This window comes from Phyllobates terribilis, unplaced genomic scaffold (genome assembly GCF_046119375.1).
Source record: "Phyllobates terribilis strain yellow unplaced genomic scaffold, ASM4611937v1 Scaffold_1__5_contigs__length_1240528914, whole genome shotgun sequence".
Classification (NCBI taxonomy): Eukaryota; Metazoa; Chordata; class Amphibia; order Anura; family Dendrobatidae; genus Phyllobates; species Phyllobates terribilis.
In genome coordinates, this window is record NW_027362761.1 from 1,065,000,173 (window position 1) to 1,065,026,667 (window position 26,495).

Genomic DNA, 26,495 nt, shown 5'->3' on the forward strand with positions numbered 1-26,495 from the left:
TGCAGTGACTTCAAGGGCTGCCAAAAATTAAAATGTACCCCATTACCCCATTGAAGAGACATAAAGGAGGGTCTCATTAAAAAATGTTCTCATTATAAAGGAGTGGGTCTCCAATAGTGGTAATGCCCATACAGTGATGGCAAGAGCTGCCTAAATTTGGGAAAAACCCCAATACCAATTTGAAGACACATAGAGGTGGGCCTCCGTAACAATATGTTCCCATTAGAAAGAATCCGTTCTGCTATACAGTTATTGTATATGCAGTGAGTACAACAGCTGCCTAAATTTGGGAAAAATCCCAATACCAATTTAAAGATACATAGAGTTGGGCCTCAGTAACGACATGTGCCCACTAGAAAGGAGCAGTTCTGCTCTCCCATACTGTTCTTGCGTATGCAGTGACTGCAATGGCTGCCAAAAATTTGGACGCACTCCAATGCCCTTTGGAAGAGAGACGTAAAGTGGGGCCTTATGAAAATGTTTTCCCTTTATTAGGAAGTGGGTCTCCCATACTGTTATTGCATATTAAGGGAATGCAAGGGCTGCTAAAAAATTGGAGGCACTCTAATGCCTTTTGCAAGAGACGTAGATACAGTACAGATCAAAAGTTTGGACACACCTTCTCATTTAAAGATTTTTCTGTATTTTCATGACTCTGAAAATTGTACATTCACATTGAAGGCATCAAAACTATGAATTAACACATGTGGAATTATATACTTAACAAAAAAGTGTGAAACAACTGAAAATATGTCTTATATTCTAAGTTCTTCAAAGTAGCCACCTTTTGCTTTGATGACTGCTTTGCACACTCTTGGCATTCTCTTGATGAGCTTCAAGAGGTAGTCACCGGAAATGGTTTTCACTTCACAAGTGTGCCCTGTCAGGTTCAATAAGTGGGATTTCTTGCTTTATAAATGGGGTTGGGACCATCAGTTGTGTTGTGCAGAAGTCTGGTGGATACACAGCTGATAGTCCTACTGAATAGTCTGTTAGAATTTGTATTATGGCAAGAAAAAAGCAGCTAAGTAATGAAAAACGAGTGGCCATCATTACTTTAAGAAATGAAGGTCAGTCAGTGCAAAAAATTGGGAAAACTTTGAAAGTGTCCCCAAGTGCAGTTGCAAAAACCATCAAGCGCTACAAAGAAACTGGCTCATATGAGGACCACCCCAGGAAAGGAAGACCAAGAGTCACCTCTGCTTCTGAGGATAAGTTTATCCGAGTCACCAGCCTCAGAAATCGCAGGTTAACAGCAGCTCAGATTAGAGACCAGGTCAATGCCACACAGAGTTCTAGCAGCAGACACATCTCTACAACAACTGTTAAGAGGAGACTTTGTGCAGCAGACCTTCATGGTAAAAGAGCTGCTAGGAAACCACTGCTAAGGATAGGCAACAAGCAGAAGAGACTTGTTTGGGCTAAAGAACACAAGGAATGGACATTAGACCAGTGGAAATCTGTGCTTTGGTCTGATGAGTCCAAATTTGAGATCTTTGGTTCCAACCACCGTGTCTTTGTGCGATGCAGAAAAGGTGAACGGATGGACTCTACATGCCTGGTTCCCACCGTGAAGCATGGAAGAGGAGGTGTGATGGTGTGGGGGTGCTTTGCTGGTGACACTGTTGGGAATTTATTCAAAATTGAAGGCATACTGAACCAGCATGGCTACCACAGCATCTTGCAGCAGCATGCTATTCCATCCGGTTTGCGTTTAGTTGGACCATCATTTATTTTTCAACAGGACAATGACCCCAAACACACCTCCAGGCTGTGTAAGGGCTATTTGACCAAGAAGGAGAGTGATGGGGTGCTACGCCAGATGACCTGGCCTCCACAGTCTCCAGACCTGAACCCAATCGAGATGGTTTGGGGTGAGCTGGACCGCAGAGTGAGGGCAAAAGGGCCAACAAGTGCTAAGCATCTCTGGGAACTCCTTCAAGATTGTTGGAAGACCATTTCCGGTGACTACCTCTTGAAGCTCATCAAGAGAATGCCAAGAGTGTGCAAAGCAGTTATCAAAGCAAAAGGTGGCTACTTTGAAGAACCTAGAATATAAGACATATTTTCAGTTGTTTCACACTTTTTTGTTAAGTATATAATTCCACGGGTTAATTCATAGTTTTGATGCCTTCAGTGTGAATGTACAATTTTCATAGTCATGAAAATACAGAAAAATCTTTAATGAGAAGGTGTGTCCAAACTTTTGGTCTGTACTGTATGCGGATATGGTAGATATGGTGATGATATGGTGGTCTAGGATGAGGATGAGGATAAAGAGGACAAGAGAACTCCCAAAAAAAAGACACTGGATTTGAGTTTATGTTACGCAACTATCATTCGTGGTGTTGAGAATTCTGGTCCAATCCAGCCCTTGTTAATTTTTATAACATTCAGCCTGTCAGCATTTTCAGATGACATGCGGATGCACCTATCAGTTATAATTCCCCCGCTCTGCCAAAACGCTAGTGGCAGGGCAAGCCAGGACCTCCAAGGCGTAGAGAGCCAGTTCATGCCACGTGTCCAGCTTGGATACCCAATAATTATAAGGTACAGATGAATCACGGAGGAAGTTGGTACGGTCAGCAGGATACTCCTTCAGCATCTTCCCTAACTTTTCCTTCCTTGTGAGACTACCCTACGCATCAGGACTTGTGCGATGGTGGGGTCTGAGAAAATTTTCCCAGAACGTTCACCGTGTTCACATGCTTCTGCTGGATTGGATTTGTGTCTCTCTTGCCTGTACTCCTTGGTTGTCCAACGAACTGTGACCTCTGTCTCCAGCGTTTTTAGATGGGAATTTTTTTAATAGTTCCGCAACAAGGGCCTTCTGGTACAGCCCCATTTTTGCAGACCTGTCCTCCTCAGGAATAAGAGATATAAAGTTCTCCTTGTAGCATGGGTCTAGAAGTGTCACCAACCAGTAATAATTGTCACCCAAAATTTTGAGAACGCGAGGGTCATGGGAAAGGCAGCGTAACATAAACTCAGCCATGCATGCCAGACTGCTAACAGGTACGACTTCCGTGTCCTCACCAAGAGGATGACTGACCATGCTCTCCTGCTCATCCTCCTCCTCCTCCCTCTTCTCAGGCCATCCACGCTGAACAGAAGGGATAACAGTTGTACTGGTAATACCATTTATAGAGCAGGAAACGAGCTCCTGCTCTTCCTCCTCCTCCTTTTCCTCATTGTCACCCAATCCACGTTGGAATGAGATGAAGCTGGGCTGTATGGAATCACCCTGTATAGTTCCTTGCTTCATCTAATCGTTCCCCGCCTGCAATGCCTCCTCTTTAATTGTGAGCAGTGAGGCTTTCAGAAGACAGAGAAGTGGGATGGTGACGCCCATTATGGTGTCATCGCCGCTCACCTTCTTGGTGGAGTCCTCAAAGTTTTGGTGGATGGCACAAATGTCTGACATCCATGCTCACTCCTCAGGTCTCATGTGTGGAGGCTGACCTGAATACCGACTGCTGTGTTGATGCTGGTAGTCAATAACTGCCCTCTGCTGCTCACAAATCCTTCCCAACATCTGCAACGTTGAGTTTCAGTGCCAGTGCGTAGGGACATCGCACACCAGTCGGTGATCAGGAAGCTGCAAACATTGCTAAAGCACGGCAAGGGCTTTGGAAGCTGTAGCTGACCTTCTAAAATGTGCACACACGTGGCATACTTTGACAAGCATATCCGGCAGCTCCGGGTAGGTTTTGAGAAACCGCTGAACCACGAGGTTAAGCAGATGGGCCAGGCATGGTATGTGTGTGAGCTCGTCTCACTTCAGAGCTGTCACCAGGTTCCGACCATTGTCACACAAGACCATGCCTGGCTATAGGTTCATCGCTGTCAGCCACAGATCTGCCTGCTCTTTCAGAGCTGTCCAAAACTCTTCAGCAGTGTGCAGTTTGTCACTTAAGCATATTAGCTTCAGCACAGCCTGTTGCTGGTTGTCCGAGGCAGTGCTGCAGTGCTTCCAGCTTGTGACTGATGCGGTTATTTCTGATATGTCAGCTAAAGAGGAGGAGGAGGTGCAGGAGCTGTAGACTGTGGGGGCAACCCTGAATGAACCAGGGCCCGCAATCCTCTGCGTCGTGAGGACGTGTTCCATCCCAAGGTCTGACTGGGTCCCAACTTCCACTATATTAAGCCAGTGTGCCATCAACGAGATGTACCGTCCCTGCCCATAAGCATTTGTTCATGTATCCGTGGTTAGGTGGACCTTCCCAGTAACTGCATTGTTGAGGGCATAGCTAATGTTGTGGGACACATGCTTGTGTAAAGTGGGGATGGCACACCGGGAGAAATAGTGGCGGCTGGGGACCGAGTAGCCAGGGGATCGCGCTGAAATCAGGTTGCGGAAAGTTTCCGTCTCCACAAGCCTAAAAGGCAACATTTCGAGCACAAGCATTCAGAAATGTGTGAGTTTAGTAGTATGGCCTGTGGGGCAATGGCTGCTCATTGGCGCTTGCGTTCCAAGGACTGGGGTAGGGACAACTGAATGCTGCGCTGGGACAAGAACGTGGTTGCTGATGGTTCTAGTTGAGAGTGTGCAACGACAGGTGCAGGGAGGTAGACATTTTCGCATGCGCCATGGACAGGCATGCACAACAGCGGAACAAGCAGTGGTGTCACCCGCAGATACTGTTTCTTGACTCTGGGGTTCGACCCACTTAGTCTGGTGCTTTGCTGTTATGTGATTGAACATGCTAGTGGTGGTCAGGCTGCTAGTTTTGCTACCCCTGCTGATGCTGGCCTGGCAGATAGTGCAAATAGCTTTTTTGGGGGTTATCTGCAGAGTCTTTAAAAAATAATCAGACTCAAGAAGACCTAACAGTTTTACTGGCAACTGCCATCGTGTTTGTGTTTCGGGAAACGGTTGCCCACCTTGTGTCTGTGGCCACCACACTGCTTGTTCCTGTCTGTTGTTGTGCTATGCCTCCCTCCTCCTGTGTGCTGCTGTCCTCTCTCTGCATGTCATCTTGTCAAGTTGGGTCAGTGACTTCATTGTCCACCACCTCATCTTCCACCCTTGTCCTCCTCCTGACTTTCTGGCAATTGTGTCTCATCATCATCCACCTTCCCAGCATTGCCTTTGTGTGACTGTGGCTGCTCAAATATTTGGTTATCGCTACATCGTTCTCCCCTTGCCCCGCTTGAAGCTGGTTGGGAGAGAGGCCTGAATCTATAAATGGAAAAGTGAACAGCTCTTTGGAGTTTCCAAGTGTGGGATCAGTTGTCTCCAGGCACTCGGCATGGTGGGAGGAAGGAGGATCAGGGTGAAGAATATGTGGTCCAGACTCACAGCTACTGAGACTTGATTGTGTGGAAGACAGGGTGGTGGTAGTGACAAAGTGATTGGAAGCATTATCTGCTATCCAACCAACAACCTTTGGACACTGCTCTTTGTTCAATAGTAGTGTGCTGCAGTCCCCTAGCAATTCTGACAGGAAGATCGGGCGACAAGATGTGGGTGTTTGTTGTTGCACAATTTCAGCTTGCCCACGGCCTTTGCGTCTGCCTCTGCATGCACCATCACCATCATGTCCACTTCCCCATCCCTTGCCACACGCCTTGCCCATTTTAAATGGAGGATAATTTATTCCACATTCACTACAAATGACTGGATGTCGCATCGGTGTCTCTGCCCCCTGCCAGGCAGAGACGCCGTCCCTCTCACCGCTGCGCTCCCTGCCTGGCGTCCTCCAGCGCTCCTCTTCCTGCTTCTGCTGCCGGCGCGTGCAGCTTCCCGGGCACTGTGCTTAGGGCGCGCGTACGCTCCCTCCCTCTTGAAGGGGCCCCACGCGCCGCCCTAAGGAGTCCCCGGCCAGTTGCTGGAGGTCCTCCCATATATAAGGCACCTCCTCCAAAATGGAGGTGCCCGAGCAATAGTTAATGCGCAGTATACTTACCTCTGCTTCAGCCCTCAGGTCCCTCTGCTTGCCTGTCTTCTAGTCCTGCCCGCCAGCCTGACTATCAGTCCAGTCCGCCAGCCTGACTACCCTCCAGCCCGACAGTCTGTCTTCTGTTCAGTCCGCCAGTCTGTCTATGGGCTTTGCCCGCCTGCTTACCTGGAAGCACCTGCCTGTTACCTGTCAGCCTACCTGGAGGCTGCTGCCTGTCACTTGCCGTGACCACCTGACAGCCTACCTAGAGGCTCCCGCCTGTCACTTGCCGTGACCACCAGTCTGCCTACCTGGAGGCTCCTGCCCGTCGCTTGCCGTGACCACCTGACAGCCTACCTAGAGGCTCTCGCCTTTCGCCTGCTGTCTCTGCCAGTTCATCTACCCGGATCTCTCGTTAGCCTGCCTGCTGTGCCCATCTGCAGTATCGGTCAGTCTCAGCCATCTGACCTGTGGGAGTCACTTGCTCTCTTACAAGGTCGTCCCCAGAGTAGCACCTGGTCCCTCTGCTCGGTCCCTCCCTGGTCACGGAGTCGTTTGCCGCCATATGACCTAGGTCGGTCTGAGTGGATACTTAGTTACGCCCCTCTGGGTCCCTCCTTGCACCGCAGCACAGAGGTTCCACCACCCGGATCCGTAACAGTTTGCTCGGGCCATGGAACCCGGTGCCCCCCAAGCTCCCTCGCTCCCTGACCTGTACCAGGAGGTTTCTCGTCAGAGATCCCAACAAGAAACCATCCTGAACTTCCTGCAGAGTGTCAACTCCCGCCTGGACACACTGACTGTTCCACCTGTGTCCGCCTCGAGTCATGCGACTCCTGCTCCGGCAGCGCCGCTGCCCACCAATACCACGGCATCCAACCCAGGTCCCCGGCTTTCTGCACCTCCTCGTTTTGGAGGCGACCCCGCTCTAGCTCGGGGTTTCATAAACCAGTGCACCCTGCACTTTGAACTTTTGGCACATCAGTTTCCCTCCGACCGGGCCAAGGAGGCGTTCATTATGTCTCACCTCACTGGAGAAGCACTGGCATGGCTAAATCCCCTGTGGGAGAGAGGGGATCCCCTGGTGTCCAAGGTATAATCTTTCCTCGCTGCTTTCCGGAAAGTCTTCGATGAACCAGGACGAAAATCCACTACTGCCTCCTCTCTGCTTCGTATCCGCCAAGGGAGTCTCACCGTGGGCCAATATGCCATACGGTTCCGTACCCTCGCTTCTGAGCTTGCCTGGGACAACGAGGCCCTGGTGTCCATCTTCTGGGAGGGCCTTTTCGGCCGGATTAAGGATGAGCTAGCCGGCTGGGACACTCCTACCACCCTGGATGACCTGGTGTCGCTAGCTACCCGGATCAACATCTGTTTCCTGGAACGTGCCAAAGAGACTACCCGGGAGGGAAGATTTCCTCGTCTTGCTCCTACTTTCCATAGACCCGTCAGTCAATTAGCAACTCCCCGGGCACGCTCGCCTGAACCTATGCAGGTCGACCAGGTCGATGGTCAAATCTTGCCAAGAGTCACGCCGAGCCGAGGGGAGCTGCTTCTATTGTGGCAGTAAGGAGCACTTCATTTTTTCCTGCCCGATGAAGCTGGGAAACGCCAGTACCTAGGACCGCTCGGAGAGGTCGTCCTAGGCAAAAGTAAACCCTCTCCTTCCCTGACTTTGTCTGTCTCCATCTCCTGGGGAGAGAACCGCTACTTTGAAATTGCACACCTTGATTCCGGAACTGCTGGGAACTGCTGGGAACCTCATTTCCCAGTCCCTGGTAGAGAAATATCACATTCCCACCAAACCTCTGGCTGAACCATTGGCAGTCGCCTCCGTGGATGGAAGACTCCTTCCGGTAACCATCCTGCTCATCACAGAACCTATAACCCTGCAGGTGGGAATGCTGCACTCTGAGAGGATCTCCTTCCATGTGCTTTCCGGTCTCTCTCACTCCCTAATGCTAGGTCTACCCTGGCTTCAGAGACATGCACCCATGCTGAACTGGCAATCCGGTGAAGTTCTCCGTTGGGGGCAGGATTGCCATAAGACCTGCCTGGTCCCGGTTCGCCCGGTTCGTCCGCCCCTCACCCCGGCTAATCTACCCAGTTTACGGGCACCTTACTGTCCCTATGCAGATGTCTTCGACAAAAAGGAAGCAGAGACACTGCCACCTCATAGGCCATATGATTGCCCGATCGACCTGGTTCCCGGTGCCACTCCACCCCGTGGGTGTATTTACCCGTTGTCGTCGGCCGAAACCCGGGCCATGTCGGAATACATTAAGGAGAATCTGGTTAGGGGATTCATCCAGAAATCTACCTCCCCGGCTGGAGCCGGATTCTTCTTCGTCAATAAGAAGGATGGTTCACTACGCCCTTGTATAGACTATCGAGGACTCAACCAAATCACGGTCAAAAACAAATACCCCCTGCCACTCATCTCCGAGTTGTTTGACCGCCTTAAGGGCGCTAGGATCTTTTCCAAGCTGGATCTACATGGGGCATATAACCTGGTCCGGATCCATCAAGGAGACGAGGGGAAGACGGCATTCAATACCCGGGACGGTCACTATGAATACCGTATAATGCCCTTCGGTCTCTGCAATGCTCCCGCCATCTTCCAAGAATTAGTCAATGACATCTTTCATGATCTTCTATATGCCTGCGTGGTGGTGTACCTGGACGACATCTTGGTCTTCTCTCCGGACCTTCCCACACACCGGAGGGATGTTCGTCAGGTCCTACTTAGGCTCAGGCAGAATCACCTGTATGCCAATTTTGAGAAGTGCCTCTTCGAGCAGACCTCCCTTCCGTTCCTGGGCTATATTATCTCCCAGACAGGTCTACGAATGGACCCCGAGAAGCTCTCTGCCTTCTTAAAATGGCCCCGTCTGGAGGGGTTGAAGGCGATTCAGCGATTCCTGGGCTTCGCCAACTACTACCGTCTCTTCATCCCGCACTTCTCTTTCCGGACTGCTCCCATCTCTGCACTCACCCATAAGGGAGCAAATCCCAAGGTATGGCCGCCCGAGGCTGAGGAGGCCTTCCTTTCCTTAAAGCAAGCCTTCTCCTCTGCCCCAGTGCTGCACCATCCGGACTGCAACAAATAGTTCTTCCTGGAAGTTGATGCTTCCTCTCTGGAGCCAGAGCGGTGCTCACCCAAAAATCTTCATCCGGGAGAATGGTAACCTGCGGCTTCTTCTCCAAACTCTTCTCCTCGTCTGAGCGCAACTACTCCATAGGAGACCGAGAACTGCTAGCCATCAAATTGGCGCTGGAGGAGTGGCGTTACCTGCTTGAAGGGGCTCTATACCCAGTGATCATCTATACTGATCACAAAAACCTTGCATATCTCCAGAATGCTCAAAGACTCAATCCGCGTCAGGCCCGGTGTTCTTTGCTCGCTTTGACTTTATCCTACATTTCTGCCCAGCGGACAAGAATGTTAAAGCTGACGCCTTGTCCCGATCCTTCCTGTCCTCCGATCTAGAGGAGGAGCCTACGCACATCATCGACTGCTCCAAAGTGATGAGTATGGCCCCCTTAGATCTGACTCGTCTCCCACCCGGTAAGACGTTTGTAGCAGTTCCAGATCGGGAGAAGATTCTTCACTGGGGTCATTCATCTAAACTATCCGGCCATGCAGGTCAGAAGAAAACTTTCCTGCTCATTACCCGGCATTACTGGTGGCCTACCCTGAGCAAGGATGTGGTAGACTTCGTCTCGGTCTGTTCGTCTTGTGCTCGCAACAAAGTTTCCAGACATCTTCCAGCCGGTCACCTCCTGCCTCTTCCCGTACCTGCTGCCCCTTGGCAACACATTGCTATGGACTTTATCACAGATCTCCCTGTTTCTGCCGGCTGTACAGTCATTTGGGTGGTCGCCGACCGCTTTTCTAAAATGGCCCAATTCATCCCTCTGCCTGGTCTCCCGTCTGCATCAGAGCTAGCTAAAGGCTTCTTCCTTCACATTTTCCGTCTCCATGGCCTACCCCTCCACATTGTGTCGGATCGAGGGGTTCAGTTCACCTCACGCTTCTGGAGAGCTACGTGTAAGCTGCTGGATGTCACCCTGGATTTCTCCTCCGCTTACCATCCACAGTCCAATGGCCAAGTGGAGCGAATCAACCAGATCCTTACCAGCTACCTCCGACACTTTGTTAATGCTCACCATATCGATTGGGTGGACCTCCTACCATGGGCCGAATTCTCCTACAACAGCCATGAGAGCGAATCGACTTCCAAGTCCCCGTTCAACATCCCCGGATTCTGTTTCCCATCTCCGCTTCTGTGGACAACCCTGCCGCGGAATCTCTGGTCAGCAAATTTTCCACCATTTGGGAGAATACTAGGTCCGCGCTTCTTCAGTCCTCCGAGCGGATGAAGAGATATGCTGACAAGAAACGTCTAGACCCACCTCAATTCCGTCCGGGAGACAAGGTTTGGCTCTCCTCCAAACATGTTCGGCTCAAAATACCCTCCTACAAGTTGGGTCCTCGGTTCATTGGTCCATTTGAAGTCCTCAAACAAATCAACCCAGTGGCCTACAAGTTAAAACTCCCGGCCACCTTACGGATTCCCAACTCCTTCCACGTATCTCTCCTCAAACCAGTCGTGTTTAATTCTTTTTCCAACAATCCAGGTACTCCCACTGCTCTGGTTTCCGCTGACGACATTTTTGAGGTAGAGAACATTCTGGCCACCAAGAGGGTAAGAGGAAAAAACTTTTTTCTGGTGGATTGGAAGGGGTTTAGCCCAGAGGAGAGAACTTGGGAACCCAGGGAGTACATTCATGCCCCTCTTTTCCTTGAAAAATTTCTTTCTGGCCTAAAAAAGAGGGGACGTAAAGGGGGGCGTACTGTAGCATCGGCGTCTCTGCCCCCTGCGAGGCAGAGACGCCGTCCCTCTCACCGCCGCGCTCCCTGCCCGGCGTCCTCCAGCGCTCCTCTTCCTGCTTCTGCTGCCGGCGCGCGCAGCTTCCTGGGCACTGTGCTTAGGGAGCGCGCGCGCTCCCTCCCTCTTAAAGGGGCCACGCGCGCCACCCTAAGGAGTCCCCGGCCAATTGCCGGAGGTCTTCCCATATATAAGGCACCTCCTCCAAAATGGAGGTGCCCGAGCAATAGTTGATGCACAGTATACTTACCTCTGCTTCAGCCCTCAGGTCCTGCTGCTTGCCTGGATTTGTACCGCAGTTTTATGTGATACATCTGATGGACACCCACAGTTTTAAATAGCGTCCCTGTAATTTACTATTCTTCGCAGCGGCCACATGGGAATTTCTTCACTGACACACTGCCACAAACTCTAAATGGAGGATAATATTTTCCACGTTCACTACAAATGGCTGGATTTGTACCTCAGTTATATGTGATACATCTGACGAACACCCACGATTTTAAATAGAGGCCCTATAGTTTACTATTCTTGGCAGCGACCACTTGTGAATAGCTTCCCTGACACGCTGCTACAAACTCTAAATGGAGGACAATATTTTTCACGTTCAGTACAAATTTCTGGATTTTTATCGCTGTAATATGAGATCACTTCTGATGATGGAAAAGATCTAGCTGTATTCTGCAGTGCTAACAAACAAATGGAGCAGTAAAATTATGTACTCTGGATTGTTTTTTAATCAGGATTAAGATAAAAAAATTAGCCCTGGCACCTGATATCTGGGGCTATGTCTATGGATATCTGTAACCGCAGGAGCAGACAGAACATGCAATGGACCCTCTTGTGCTGTATACACTGCCATAAACCATGTCTGCCTGCCAAACTCCTTCTATCACCTTCACCACTGTATATATGCAGCTGGATTAGTCCTCAGAAGGACTGTTAGTTCAGATGGATATGTAGATATGTTATGGAATACCTATACTAACTAATAAACAAGCAAATCTCTCCCTGACTAAGCATCAGTTCTCCCTACTCTGCCTGTTTCCAGGTTAAACTGTGACAAGCATAGGGGCACCAGGTCTTATATAGACCCGATGACGCTATGCGGCCAGCCAATCACTGTAATGCCACAACCAACATGGCTACGGCATTACAGTGCGTGGCAAGCAATTCCTGCATGTTCATTGGCTCTCTAAATAGCGAGAAACATGCATAGTGGGGACCCATGCTCCCGCCCGAGAAACCTGGAAATACTCGCCGAGTGACGAGCATGTCAAGCACAGTGATGCCCTGGCAAGTACCGAGCTGTGGCGAGCAGGCTCACTCATCACTAATCAGGAGCTAACAGCACACTCCAGTAATCCCCGACTGCTTCAGGATTATACTTACAAGTTTAATATAAAAGAGCTCATAAGCGCTGTGCACTCTGGATGGCAAGTGCCTGATATGCTGGGCAATGACCTGCAGCGAAAAGAAAAGAAAATTAGTTGTATCAGGAGAACAGTTTTACATTTTTAAAAACAATACATTGGAAAGTTGCTTATTTTTACAAACACTTTCCAATTACACCAATCTTTGAATATTAGTTTGACGCTGACTATGTAGTGTTTGTTTGTTTGTTTATGATGGAAAATTTTGAAGGAAAATTATAAAAAAAATACTGTGTTTCAGTGTTAGCCAGAAAAATCTATACAAATACTTTTATGCAAAAAAAAAATACAAAAGTATTGTAGGAGTGATACTGTTTTTGCCTAACCAGAGAACTGTAATTAATACCATAATTATAAAAATATGTAAATATATATATATGTCTCTGTCCATATACTGTACACACACATATATATATATATATATACAGTGCCTTGTGAAAGTATTTGCCCCCCTTGAACTTTTCTACCTTTTGCCACATTTCTGTCTTCAAACATAAAGATATAAAATTCAAATTTTTGGGGGAAGAATCAACAACAAGTGGGACACAATTGTGAAGTGGAACTAAATTTATTGGATATTTTAAACTTTTAAAAAAAATTAAAAACTGAAAAGTGGGGCGTGCAATATTATTCGGCCCTCTTGAGTTAATACTTTGTAGCGCCACCTTTTGCTGCGATTACGCTTGGGGTATGTCTCTATCAGTTTTGCACATCGAGAGGCTGAAATTCTTGCCCATTCTTCCTAGCAAAACAGCTCGAGCTCATTGAGATTGGATGGAGGGCGTTTGGGAACAGCAGTTTCAGCTCTTTCCACAGATTCTAGATTGGAATCAGGTCTGGACTTTGACTTGGCCATTCTAACACCTGGATACGTTTATCTTTGAACCATTCCATTGTAGATTTTGCTTTATGTTTGGGATCTTTGTCTTGTTGGAAGATAAATCTCCATCCCAGTCTCAGGTCTTTTGCAGACTCCAACAGGTTTTCTTCCAGAATGGTCCTGTATTTGGCTCCGTCCATCTTCCTATCCCTGCTGAAGAAAAGCAGGCCCAAACCATGATGGTGCCACCACCATGTTTTACAGTGGGGATGGTGTTTTGAGGGTGATGAGCTGTGTTGCTTTTACGCCAAACATATCATTTTGCACTGTGGCAAAAAAGTTAGATTTTGGTTTCATCTGACCAGAGCACCTTATTCCACATGTTTGGTGTTTCTCCTAGGTGGCTTGTGGCAAACTTCAAATGAGACTTTTTATGGATATCTTTGAGAAATGGCTTTCTTCTTGCCACTCTTCCATAAAGGCTAGATTTGTGCAGTGTACGACTGATTGTTGTCCTATGGACAGGCTCTCCCACCTCAGCTGTAGATCTCTGCAGTTCATCCAGAGTGATCATGGGCCTTTTGGCTGCATCTGTGATTAGTTTTCTCCTTGTTCGAGATGAATGTTTAGAGGGATGGCCGGGTCTTGGTAGATTTGCAGTGGTCTGATACTCCTTCCATTTCAATATGATCACTTGCACAGTGCTCCTTGAGATGTTTAAAACTTGGGAAATCAAACTTCGCCACAACAGTATCTCGGACCTGCCTGTTGTGTTCCTTGGTCTTCATGATGCTCTCTGCACTTGAAACAGAACCCTGAGACTATCACAGAGCAGGTGCATTTATACGGAGACTTGATTACACACAGGTGGATTCTATTTATCATTACCAGTCATTTAGGACAACATTGGATCATTCAGAGATCCTCACTGAACTTCTGGAGTGAGTGCTGCACTGAAAGTAAAGGGGCCGAATAATATTGCACGCCCCAATTTTCAGTTTTTAATTTTTTTAAAAAGTTTAAAATATCCAATAAATTTTGTTCCACTTCACGATTGTGTCCCACTTGTTGATTCTTCCAAAAAATATTTAATTTTATATCTTTATGCTTGAAGCCAGAAATGTGGCAAAAGGTAGAAAAGTTCAAGGGGGCCAAATACTTTTACAAGTATATATATATATATTTATATATATGTTTATGGATATATATGTTCCACGATTTTTAGATGCAGTGCTTCACAGATTGAGAACTATCTGACCATCTTTGCACCTTAGAGACTGTGCCTCTCTGACTTGATTTTTTATACACAGTCATATGACCTGGCTGAAAATTATTGCTCCAGATGTTATTCATTGGTATCACTTACTTTTTCAGCATTTTGTTATAACTGTCCCAACTTTTTTGAGATGTGTTTCCACCATCAATTTGTAAATGAGTTACTTTTTTCAAATGAGATGGAAAAATGTGTAATTTTCACCTTCTGATATGTGCTCTATGACCTGTAATGGCTATAAGATATGGCTATAAGAGATTTCCAAATCATCACATTATTGTTTTCTTTACATTTTAAACAGCGTTCAAAATATTTTGGAATTGGGGTTGTAATAAAATATAATATTTTTTGTCTTTTTTTGGCATTAAAGTATTACGGTAAGTAAATAGAATAGTTATTTTACGTTTGTATATTGCATCCTCCTTCCAGGGCACCAACATGTTTGATAGTGCTGTGAGCACATTATAACCTCTTACATCCTTGCCTGTTCCTGTGAATGCTTACTTCCTACTTTCCATATATATATTTCAAAATGATACCAGGATTGTCTATATTAGGAAAGTGACCTATTACCCAATTCTGAGTAATAGAAAATTATAATGCCCCAATACAACCTAAATAAAAAGTTGGATGGCCATTTAATTGAATGAACATCTCATGTGTATGGCAGCCTTACAACTGTCTGCTGGCAGATGATGTTGGGGAAGATAAAGATCGAGTAGTTTTAATTCAAACATCTCACACTGTTAATATGGTGAAAATGATTCCTACAATGTTGCTTGCGCTTTACATTCCAAGTGTAAAAGCTTTGAAAAATATGCAAATATGGGCGGAGCTAGGGCATGATGGGTGCAAGGCGGGGACATGATGCCACAGCCCATCTAAATCATAATGAGCTGTGGCGTTCAATATGCTAGAAATCTCACTCCGGTACCTGACTGGAGTGAGAATTCTGGCGTTATGCATGGTTGCTTATCATATGCTCCAGATTCATGAGGAGTTGTACACAAAAATCTGCCAATCAGTGGGGTAGATGAGGTGATACACAGTTCAGAATTCCGAGCACTCCTGCATCTGCAGCAGAAAAAGCTGTGATTCTATCATAAATGCTGCACCCAATAAACTGTGATAAATAGCGGCAATCAGGGTTTCTACCCCTCTATCATGCTGCTCTCAGATTACATATCAAAACCTGGTGACAGATGCCTTATAATCTTGCCATGGGCAAGACATTGTTTTTTGTAGGGAATATGGCATCTTCGTAAAATGCACACATACAAAACTTTTGGAACCTGTCACGTCTGATAACATAAATAAGATATAGGGTTAATTTTCAGGTTAATAGTGTTATGAATGTGCCTGGCCTCAGTGCTCAAAGTGCAGCACCAAAGAGAAAATAAACTAAATAAAGCCGCCAGCTTTCAGTCATGCAGGCGTGCCCAGAGCAATTACAGTCAATGCTCACAGCACTGAGAGCAGGGGCTGTAAGCACTGCAGAGCTGACTGTTAATTAGTGCATCTCTCAGTGCTGTAAGTGGTGACTATGATTGCTCCCAGAGTGCCTGCATGACTGAAAGTCGGCAGATCCTGGGAAAAATAAAGTCATTTTTCTACTGGGTGCTGCACTTTCAGCACTGCAGCTGGGCACCTTCATAATGCTATTAACCTGCAGATATATTATATATCTGCAGGTTAATAGTGTTATTGGTCCTGACAAGTTACCTTTAAAGGGAATCTATCATCACGTTTTTGCCATTTAATCTGGGAGCAGTATAATGTATGGGCAGAGAGCCTAATTTCAGCAATATGTCAAGATTATTATTATTATTATTTGCTCAGCAGCTTGCTGTAGATTCAATACAATCAGCGTTTTATCAACAGGAGATTATTACTGCAGGACTAGATGCCACATGCAACACAGTCCAGCTAATCTGTAACCCACACCCAATACTGATTGGCAGCTTCTGACAATGTACAGTGTACACAGGAAGCTGCCAATCAGTGATGTGGGCGGGGTTATATACAGTTCAGCATTCTGACAATTGCTACATCTACAGCAGAGAAAACAGGGATTCTATCAAAACTACACCAATCAGTCCAGTTAGTGACACATTGTTTTAATCAGGCTCTCCGCCCCTACATCATGCTGCTCTTGGATTACATAATAAACCTAATCTGCTGACAGATTCCATTTAAGTGTTTTGGTAAACTACTAAGAGTTTTTTTGGTCACTGATGAGTTATGTTTATGATCATGATAAATAAAATTGAGAACTCGGCACTCCTAAAATTTGTTGCAAGGAATCAAAATCTTTATTCAACTACATGGTTTTGCCACTTCAGTTGCACGGCTGTGCTACTCTCTCAGTGCAGAGTCCAGAAGAGAGCGTGTATGGTTCTATCTTCTCATTGCATGAACAATATACTTGTGAACCCTCACTGAAACCGCATCCTGCTTTGATGAAAACATTAAAATTGTGCAAAACTATGTAGTTTAATAAAGATTTTGATTCCTTGCAAAAAAATTTTGGAGTGCCGAGTTCTCAATTTATCTATTATGGAGTGGAATCCTACTTGTGCACCCTAATAGGAGTGCCACGTATCTTTTTGATATGATCATGATAAAGATATTAACTGTAGTTCTTACTATAATTAACTGTTGCTTATAAACTTTTTATGTTATGTTCAGTCATGTTATGCAATGTTAATATTTTATTTGTACAGTAAGCTATTGGACAAATGTTGCTTTCACCAGGACAGGTTGACCATCTATTGTGTATGGGGTCAGTCATACAGGAGTTGTATTTGGGGAAGAAAGATTGAACACGAGTGATCAGCAAGCACTAAAATGCTTGGGTGCTCATTGCTTAGGTTGAGCAAATCGTAATGCTCAGGTACCCGACTCAAGCAACGAGCCCAATGTAAGACAAAGGGAAACTCTAGCATTTTTCAGGTGGCTCGACCCCCGAAGGTCTAGAGGGAGCCTAAAAATTGGCCAAATTGATGAGTTCAGTGCTAAAATAATATGGGAACAACATGGGGAAGATCCCTGGAAGCATCTCTGACTCCCAGGTCACTGCTGTGAACAATGTTGTCAGAGTATTACACCACTTTTATGGACTCACAATAAAACATACAAAAACAAAGTTAAAATGGATTTTCCTGGAAGAAATGTTAAGAAACATTCTTTGCAGGGTCATGATTGTATATAAGGTCAAACAAAAAAATAAAAAAAATAGGTATGGACTGTGGAAGAGATTTATGCGACCAGAATGAACACTGATCTCGAGCTGAAGATACCACCTAGTAGCACCTGTCCCTATTGTAAATGCATCTAACAGCAATATCGATAGAGAATAGAATAGATTTGTATTTTTTTTCTGCAGCACCAGCAGCACGCAGTATAAGGCAATAATACCTTACCTACCGGGATCGGTATAATACACTGTCCATACTGCGATACCTCTCCCGTAAACGAATTTCTGAAAAGACAGAAAATATATTCTAGAGTTTAGAATCTATTTGAATTGTCCTTCCCATTATTAAGGAGTGGGTCTCCTATACTGTTATTGCGTATGCAGCAATTTCAAGGGCTTCCAAAAATTAGGACGCACTACAATAGACATTTGAAGAGACATAAAAAGAAAAAAAAACTATAAAAACACAGCAGGATCTGTAGTATAAAAACCAGACTCGCCAACATAACCTCTTAATCCTTGCAAGCTTCAACACAATGTTCACAAGGTAGACAGCAGCGGTGGTCGGTCTCCTAGACAATGAGCAAACTCCTTCATGATGATAGAGGCCACCATCTCCTTAGCTTACTTTTCTGTGGGAATAAGTTATCTCCAACCAGCCAGGAATATCCAGTGAATGGCACGCCATGGTTTGGTATTAACAGCCAGTACGAGAAGCAAAGCCATCCACAATTTCTATATCTCAGGAATTTTGTTTGGTAGACTGGCTGGCCAAACATAAGTTTCTCACAAAGGAGCTGAAGACACTGAATGTCAGTAGGTGCAAGTTTCTCCAGCATGACTGTTACGGATCCAGGTGGTGGAACCTCTGTGCTGTGATACAAGGAGGGACCAGAGGGGCATAACTAAGTGCCTACCCGGACCGACCCTGGCCACACGGTGGCTTAGTTGACTCCGTGAACCAAAGAGGAACCGGGAAGGTGAACCAGGTGCCACTCTGGGACCAACCTTGTGTGAGAGCAGGCGACTCCCACGGGACTGATGGCCGAGGCCGACAGGCACAGCAGATGAGCACAGCTGGTAGACAGGCAGGTGATGAGGGTAGACAGGCTGGCGGGCACGGCTGATAGACAGGCAGACGGGCACGGATGGTAGACAGGCAGGTGGGCACGGCTGATGGACGAGATGGAGGGCACTGGAACCTGAGGGCTGAGGAGAGTGTTAGCACACAATCACCGCGGCTGTGAGGGGATCGGCGTCTTTGCCCGGCAGGAGGCATTGACGCCGACGCTATAGTACCCCCCCCTTTACGCCCCCTCTTCTTTAGGCCCGCAAGCCATTTTTCTAGAAGACGAGGAGCATGTATGTTCTGCCTGGGCTCCCAAGACCTCTCCTCAGGACCAAACCCCTTCCAATCCACAAGAAAGAAAGTCTTTCCTCTTACCCTCTTGATGGCCAAAATATTCTCTACCTCAAAGACGTCCTCAGCAGAGACTGGAGTTTGAGTGGTACTTGGATCATCAGAGAAAGTATTAAGGACAACAGGCTTGAGGAGAGACACATGAAAGGAACTGGGAATCCATAAGGAGGCAGGGAGTTTCAGCTTGTATGCCACTGGATTTATTTGGTTCAGAATCTCGAAAGGACCGATGAACCGCAGGCCCAACTTGTATGATGGTATCTTGAGATGGACATGTTTGGAGGAAAGCCAGACCTTGCCTCCTGCATGAAATAGAGGCTGATCCAAACGTCTCTTATCAGCATGCTTCTTCATCCGCTCGGAGGACTGAAGAAGCGCAGATCTAGTGTCTTCCCAAATCACCGAAAAGTCACTGATGAGAGACTCAGCAGCAGGATTGTCCACTGAAGAAGAGACGGGAATCGGAATTCGGGGGTGTCGACCGTAAACCACAAAAAACGGAGACTTAGCAGAGGACTCAGTCACATGGTTGTTATAAGAAAACTCGGCCCAAGGCAGAAGTTCTACCCAATCACTATGGTGAGCGTTGACAAAGTGCCGAAGAATACTGGTAAGGATCTGATTAATACATTCCACCTGACAATTGGACTGAGGATGATAGGCTGAAGAAAATTCCAAAGTGACATCCAGCAGCTTGCATGTGGCTCTCCAAAAGCGAGAAGTGAACTGAACTCCTCTGTCCGAGACAATGTGGAGGGGTAAGCCGTGGAGACGAAAGATGCGACGGATGAAGTCCTCAGCCAGCACAGGTGGGGATGGAAGACCAGGCAAAGGAATGAAATGAGCCATCTTGGAAAAGCGGTCAGCGACCACCCATATGACGGTATTATCGGAAGATACCGGAAAATCAGTGATGAAGTCCATAGCAATGTGTTGCTAAGGAGCAGAAGGCATGGGGAGAGGAAGAAGATGACCAGCTGGGAGGTGCCTAGGTATCTTGTTACGGGCACAGAAGGAACAAGCCACGACAAAATCCTCAACATCCTTGTGCAGGGTGGGCCACCAATAATGTCAGGCAATGAGCAGAAGCGTCTTCCTCTGGCCGGCATGACCAGCCAGTTTGGACGAATGACCCCAGAGAAAGACCCTCTTCCGATCCTGAGCCGCTACAAAGGTCTTACCAGGAGGTAGATGAGATAGGTCAAGCAGAGCAACAGGGCCAATGATGTGTAGAGTCTCCTCCTCTTGGTTGGTAGACAGGAAAGAGCAGAATAGAGCATCAGCTTTAATATTCTTGTCTGCCAGGCGGTAATGGAGAGTGAAACTGAACCGAACAAAGAATAAAGACCATCTGGCCTGACGCGGATTTAGTCTTTGGGCAGTCTGCAAGTAAGCAAGGTTTTTATGGTCAGTGTAGATGACCACTGTGTGCAGAGCCCCCTCAAGCAAGTAGCACCACTCTTCCAGCGCTAATTTGAAGGCCAGCAGTTTTCGATCTCCTATGGAGTAATTGGGCTCGGACAGAGAAAAGAGTTTGGAGAAGTAGCCGCAGGTGATCATTCGCCCGGACAAGGATTTCTGGGTGAGCACTGCTCCGGCCCCAGAGGAAGAGGCATCAACCTCCAGAAAGAACTGTTTATTGCAATCTGGATGATGTAGCACTGGAGGGAAGGAGAAGGCTTGATTAAGAGAGACAAAGGCATTTTCCGCTTGGAAGTCAATTCCCTGGGATTTGCTCCTTTCGGGTGAGAGCAGAGATGGGAGCAGTCTGGGAGGAGAAATGAGGAATGAAGAGGCGGTAATAGTTAGCGAATCCCAGAAACCGCTGAATAGCCTTCAACCCCTCAAGTTGGGGCCACTTTAAGACAGCAGACACCTTCTCGGGATCCATCTGCAGTCCGGTCTCAGAGATGATATGCCCCAAAAATGGTAGGGAGGTCTGCTCAAAGAGGCATTTCTCATACTTTGCATACAGGCGATTCTTCCGGAGCCTCAGCAGTACCTGACGAACATCCCTCCGGTAAGAGGGCAGATCAGGGGAGAACACCAAGATATCGTCCAGGTACACCACCATGCAGGAATACAGGAGATATCGGAAGATGTCATTCACTAACTCCTGGAAGACGGCTGGAGCATTACAGAGACCGAAGGGCATCACGCGGTACTCAAAGTGACCATCCCGAGTGTTGAATGCCGTCTTCCACTCGTCTCCCTGATGAATCCGGACCAGATTGATTGCCCCACGAAGATCGAGCTTAGTGAAGATCTTCGTGCCTTTTAGGCAGTTAAACAGCTCCAAGACGAGAGGCATGGGGTACTTATTTTTTATGGTAAACTGGTTTAGTCATAGTCGATACATGGATGAAGAGAGCCATCTTTCTTTTTGACGAAGAAGAATCCTGCTCCAGCCGGAGAGGTGGATTTCTGGATAAATCCCCTAGCAAGATTCTCTTCTATGCACTCAGACATAGCACGGGTCTCGGCCAGCGACAAGGGGTAGATTCGCCCGTGAGGAGGTGAAGCAACTGGTATTAGGTCGATGGGGCAATCATACGGCCTATCAGGTGGTAGTGTCTCTGCCTCCTTTTTATAAAAGACGTCCCATATGACCAGTAGGGTGCCGGCAGGCCAGGTAGGTTAGCTGGAGTAGACGGAGGTCAAGCAGGACGAACCGGAACTAGACAGGACTTATGACATTCCTGACTCCAACAGATCACCTCACCCGAGCTCCAATTCAGGACCGGCTCATGTCTCTGTAACCAAGGCAGGCTAAGCAAAAGGGGATGAGAGAGACCGGACAGCACGTAAAAGGAGATCCTCTCCAAATGTAGCATTCCCACCTGAAGAGTTACAGGCTCAGTGACAAACAAGATGGTCTCAGAAAGAAGCTTTCCATCCACAGAGGAAACCGCTAAAGGATCAGCCAGATGTATAGTAGGAATCTGATATCGCTCCACAATAGCCTGTTGAATGAGGTTCCCAGCGGCTCCGGAATCCAGATAGGAAGTCAAGAAGAAGCGGGTCTCTCCACTGGTAACCGAAACGGACAGAGTCAAGGGCGGAGAGGAAGAACTTTTGCCTAGGACGACCTCTCCGTGAACCAAAGAGGAACCGGGAAGGTGAACCAGGTGCCACTCTGGGACCAACCTTGTGTGAGAGCAGGCGACTCCCACGGGACTGATTGCCGAGGCCGACAGGCACAGCAGATGAGCACAGCTGGTAGACAGGCAGGTGATGAGGGTAGACAAGCAGGCGGGCACGGCAGATAGACAGGCAGACGAGCACGGCTGATAGACAGGCAGGTGGGCACGGCTGATAGACGAGCTGGAGGGCACTGGAACCTGAGGGCTGAGGAGAGTGTTAGCACACAATCACCGCGGCTGTGAGGGGATCGGTGTCCTTGCCCGGCAGGAGGCAGAGACGCCGACGCTATAGTACCCCCCCTTTATGCCCCCTCTTCTTTAGGCCCGCAAGACATTTTTCTAGAAGACGAGGAGCATGTATGTTCTGCCTGGGCTCCCAAGACCTCTCCTCAGGACCAAACCCCTTCCAATCCACAAGAAAGAAAGTCTTTCCTCTTACCCTCTTGATGGCCAAAATATTCTCTACCTCAAAGATGTCCTCAGCAGATACTGGAGTTTGAGTGGTACTTGGATCATCAGAGAAAGTATTAAGGACAACAGGTTTGAGGAGAGACACATGAAAGGAACTGGGAATCCATAAGGAGGCAGGGAGTTTCAGCTTGTACGCCACTGGATTTATTTGGTTCAGAATCTCGAAAGGACCGATGAACCGCAGGCCCAACTTGTATGATGGTATCTTGAGATGGACATGTTTGGAGGAAAGCCAGACCTTGTCTCCTGGATGAAATAGAGGCTGATCCAGACGTCTCTTATCAGCATGCTTCTTCATGCGCTCGGAGGACTGAAGAAGCGCAGATCTAGTGTCTTCCCAAATCACCGAAAAGTCACTGACGAGAGACTCAGCAGCAGGATTGTCCACTGAAGAAGAGACGGGAATCAGAATTCGGGGGTGTCGACCGTAAACCACAAAAAACGGAGACTTAGCAGAGGACTCAGTCACATGGTTGTTATAAGAAAACTCGGCCCAAGGCAGAAGTTCTACCCAATCACTATGGTGAGCGTTGACAAAGTGCCGAAGAATACTGGTAAGGATCTGATTAATACGTTCCACCTGACCATTGGACTGAGGATGATAGGCTGAAGAAAAGTCCAAATTGACATCCAGCAGCTTGCATGTGGCTCTCCAGAAGTGAGAAGTGAACTGAACTCCTCTGTCCGAGACAATGTGGAGGGGTAAGCCGTGGAGACGATAGATGTGACGGATGAAGTCCTCAGCCAGCACAGGTGGGGACGGAAGACCAGGCAAAGGAATGAAATGAGCCATCTTGGAAAAGCGGTCAGCGACCACCCATATGACAGTATGATCGGAAGATACCGGAAAATCAGTGATGAAGTCCATAGCAATGTGTTGCTAAGGAGCAGAAGGCACAGGGAGAGGAAGAAGATGACCAGCTGGGAGGTGCCTAGGTATCTTGTTACGGGCACAGGAGGAACAAGCCGCAACAAAATCCTCAACATCCTTGTGCAGGGTGGGCCACCAATAATGTCAGGCAATGAGCAGAAGCGTCTTCCTCTGGCCGGCATGACCAGCCAGTTTGGACGAATGACCCCAGAGAAAGACCCTCTTCCGATCCTGAGCCGCTACAAAGGTCTTACCAGAAGGTAGATGAGATAGGTCAAGCAGAGCAACAGGGCCAGTGATGTGTAGAGGCTCCTCCTCTTCGTTGGTAGACAGGAAAGAGCGGAATAGAGCATCAGCTTTAATATTCTTGTCTGCCGGGCGGTAATGGAGAGTGAAACTGAACCGAACAAAGAATAAAGACCATCTGGCCTGACGCGGATTTAGTCTTTGGGCAGTCTGCAAGTAAGCAAGGTTTTTATGGTCAGTGTAGATGACCACTGTGTGCAGAGCCCCCTCAAGCAAGTAGCACCACTCTTCCAGCGCTAATTTGAAGGCCAGCAGTTCTCGATCTCCTATGGAGTAATTGGGCTCGGACAGAGAAAAGAGTTTGGAGAAGAAGCCGCAGGTCATCATTCGCCCGGACCAGGATTTCTGGGTGAGCACTGCTCCGGCCCCAGAGGAAGAGGCATCAACCTCCAGAAAGAACTGTTTATTGCAATCTGGATGATGTAGCACTGGAGGGAAGGAGAAGGCTTGATTAAGAGAGACAAAGGCATTTTCCGCTTGGAAGTCAATTCCCTGGGATTTGCTCCTTTCGGGTGAGAGCAGAGATGGGAGCAGTCTGGGAGGAGAAATGAGGAATGAAGAGGCGGTAATAGTTAGCGAATCCCAAAAACCGCTGAATAGCCTTCAACCCCTCAAGTTGGGGCCACTTTAAGACTGCAGACACCTTCTCGGGATCCATCTGCAGTCCGGTCTCAGAGATGATATGCCCCAAAAATGGTAGGGAGGTCTGCTCAAAGAGGCATTTCTCATACTTTGCATACAGGCGATTCTTCCGGAGCCTCAGCAGTACCTGACGAACATCCCTCCGGTGAGAGGGCAGATCAGGGGAGAACACCAAGATATCGTCCAGGTACACCACCATGCAGGAATACAGGAGATATCGGAAGATGTCATACACTAACTCCTGGAAGACTGCTGGAGCATTACAGAGACAGAAGGGCATCACACGGTACTCAAAGTGACCATCCCGAGTGTTGAATGCCGTCTTCCACTCGTCTCCCTGATGAATCCGGACCAGATTGATTGCCCCACGAAGATCGAGCTTAGTGAAGATCTTCGCGCCTTTTAGGCAGTTAAACAGCTCCAAGACGAGAGGCATGGGGTACTTATTTTTTATGGTAAACTGGTTTAGTCATAGTCGATACATGGATGAAGAGAGCCATCTTTCTTTTTGACGAAGAAGAATCCTGCTCCAGCCGGAGAGGTGGATTTCTGGATAAATCCCCTAGCAAGATTCTCTTCTATGCACTCAGACATAGCACGGGTCTCGGCCAGCGACAAGGGGTAGATTCGCCCGTGAGGAGGTGAAGCACCTGGTATTAGGTCGATGGGGCAATCATACGGCCTATCAGGTGGTAGTGTCTCTGCCTCCTTTTTATAAAAGACGTCCCATATGACCAGTAGGGTACCGGCAGGCCAGGTAGGTTAGCTGGAGTAGACGGAGGTCGAGCAGGACGAACCGGAACTAGACAGGACTTATGACATTCCTGACTCCAACAGAGCACCTCACCCGAGCTCCAATTCAGGACCGGCTCATGTCTCTGTAACCAAGGCAGGCTAAGCAAAAGGGGATGAGAGAGACCGGACAGCACGTAAAAGGAGATCCTCTCCAAATGTAGCATTCCCACCTGAATAGTTACAGGCTCAGTGACAAACAAGATGGTCTCAGAAAGAAGCTTTCCATCCACAGAGGAAACCGCTAAAGGATCAGCCAGATGTATAGTAGGAATCTGATATCGCTCCACAATAGCCTGTTGAATGAGGTTCCCAGCGGCTCCGGAATCCAGATAGGAAGTCAAGAAGAAGCGGGTCTCTCCACTGGTAACCGAAACGGACAGAGTCAAGGGCGGAGAGGAAGAACTTTTGCCTCGGACGACCTCTCCGAGCGGTCCTAGACACTGGAGTTTCCTGGTCTCACCGGACAGGAGCGGATAAGATGCTCTATACTGCCACAGTAGAAGCAACTCCCCTCGGCACGGCAGACCTCCTGTCGAGACTTGATCATCTTAACTTGGTCTATTTGCATAGGCTCTGGAGAATACACCAGAGGGGATTCTGGTTGCGAGACTGGCCTTTGGAAGGTTGGTGTGAGGCGCAGGGGTCTTCTCTCACGGGTCGCCTACTTAGAACGCTCCTGAAAACAGATGTCGATCCGTGTAGCTAATGACACCAGGTCGTCCAGAGAGGGAGGTATGTCACGACCAGCTAGCTCATCCTTGATCTGGCCGGAAAGGCCCTCCCAAAAGGTGGACACCACAGCCTCATTGTTCCAGGCAAGTTCAGATGCGAGGATGCGGAATACTGTCCCACAGAGAGACTCCCTTGATGGAGTCAGAGAAGAGAGTAGACAGTAGAAGGTTTTCATCTGGGCTCATCGAACACCTTCCGGAAAGCCGCGAGGAAGGCCTGGAGGTCGGACACCAGAGGATCCCCTCTCTCCCACAGAGGGTTAAGCCATGCCAATGCCTCTCGGGTGAGGTGAGACATGATGAATGCCACCTTGGCCCGGTCGGATGCGAATGGAAGCTCAAAGTGCAGCATGCACTGATTTATGACCCCCCCCGACATTGGTCAGGGTCACCACTTAAACATGGAGGTGCAGATATCCGGGGTCCTAAGGCGGATGCCACAGCGCCACTGGGTTGAGGTGCCTACGAAGTGGGTGCCGCTTGGTTAGAGGCAGACACAGTCAGGGTGGACAGCGTGTCCAAGTGGGAGTTGACTGTCTGCAGATAGGACAGGATAGTGTCCTGTTGGGAACTCTGGCGAGAGACCTCTTGGTACAGATCTGAGAGCGAAGGAGCCTGGG

At 47.9% G+C, this 26,495-nt stretch overlaps 1 protein-coding gene across 3 annotated transcripts in view; it reads left to right on the forward strand.

The window, feature by feature from the left end:
• DLC1 (DLC1 Rho GTPase activating protein) overlaps window positions 1-26,495 on the forward strand; it is an 869,826-nt gene that overhangs the window by 52,534 nt on the left and 790,797 nt on the right. The window lies entirely within an intron of this gene.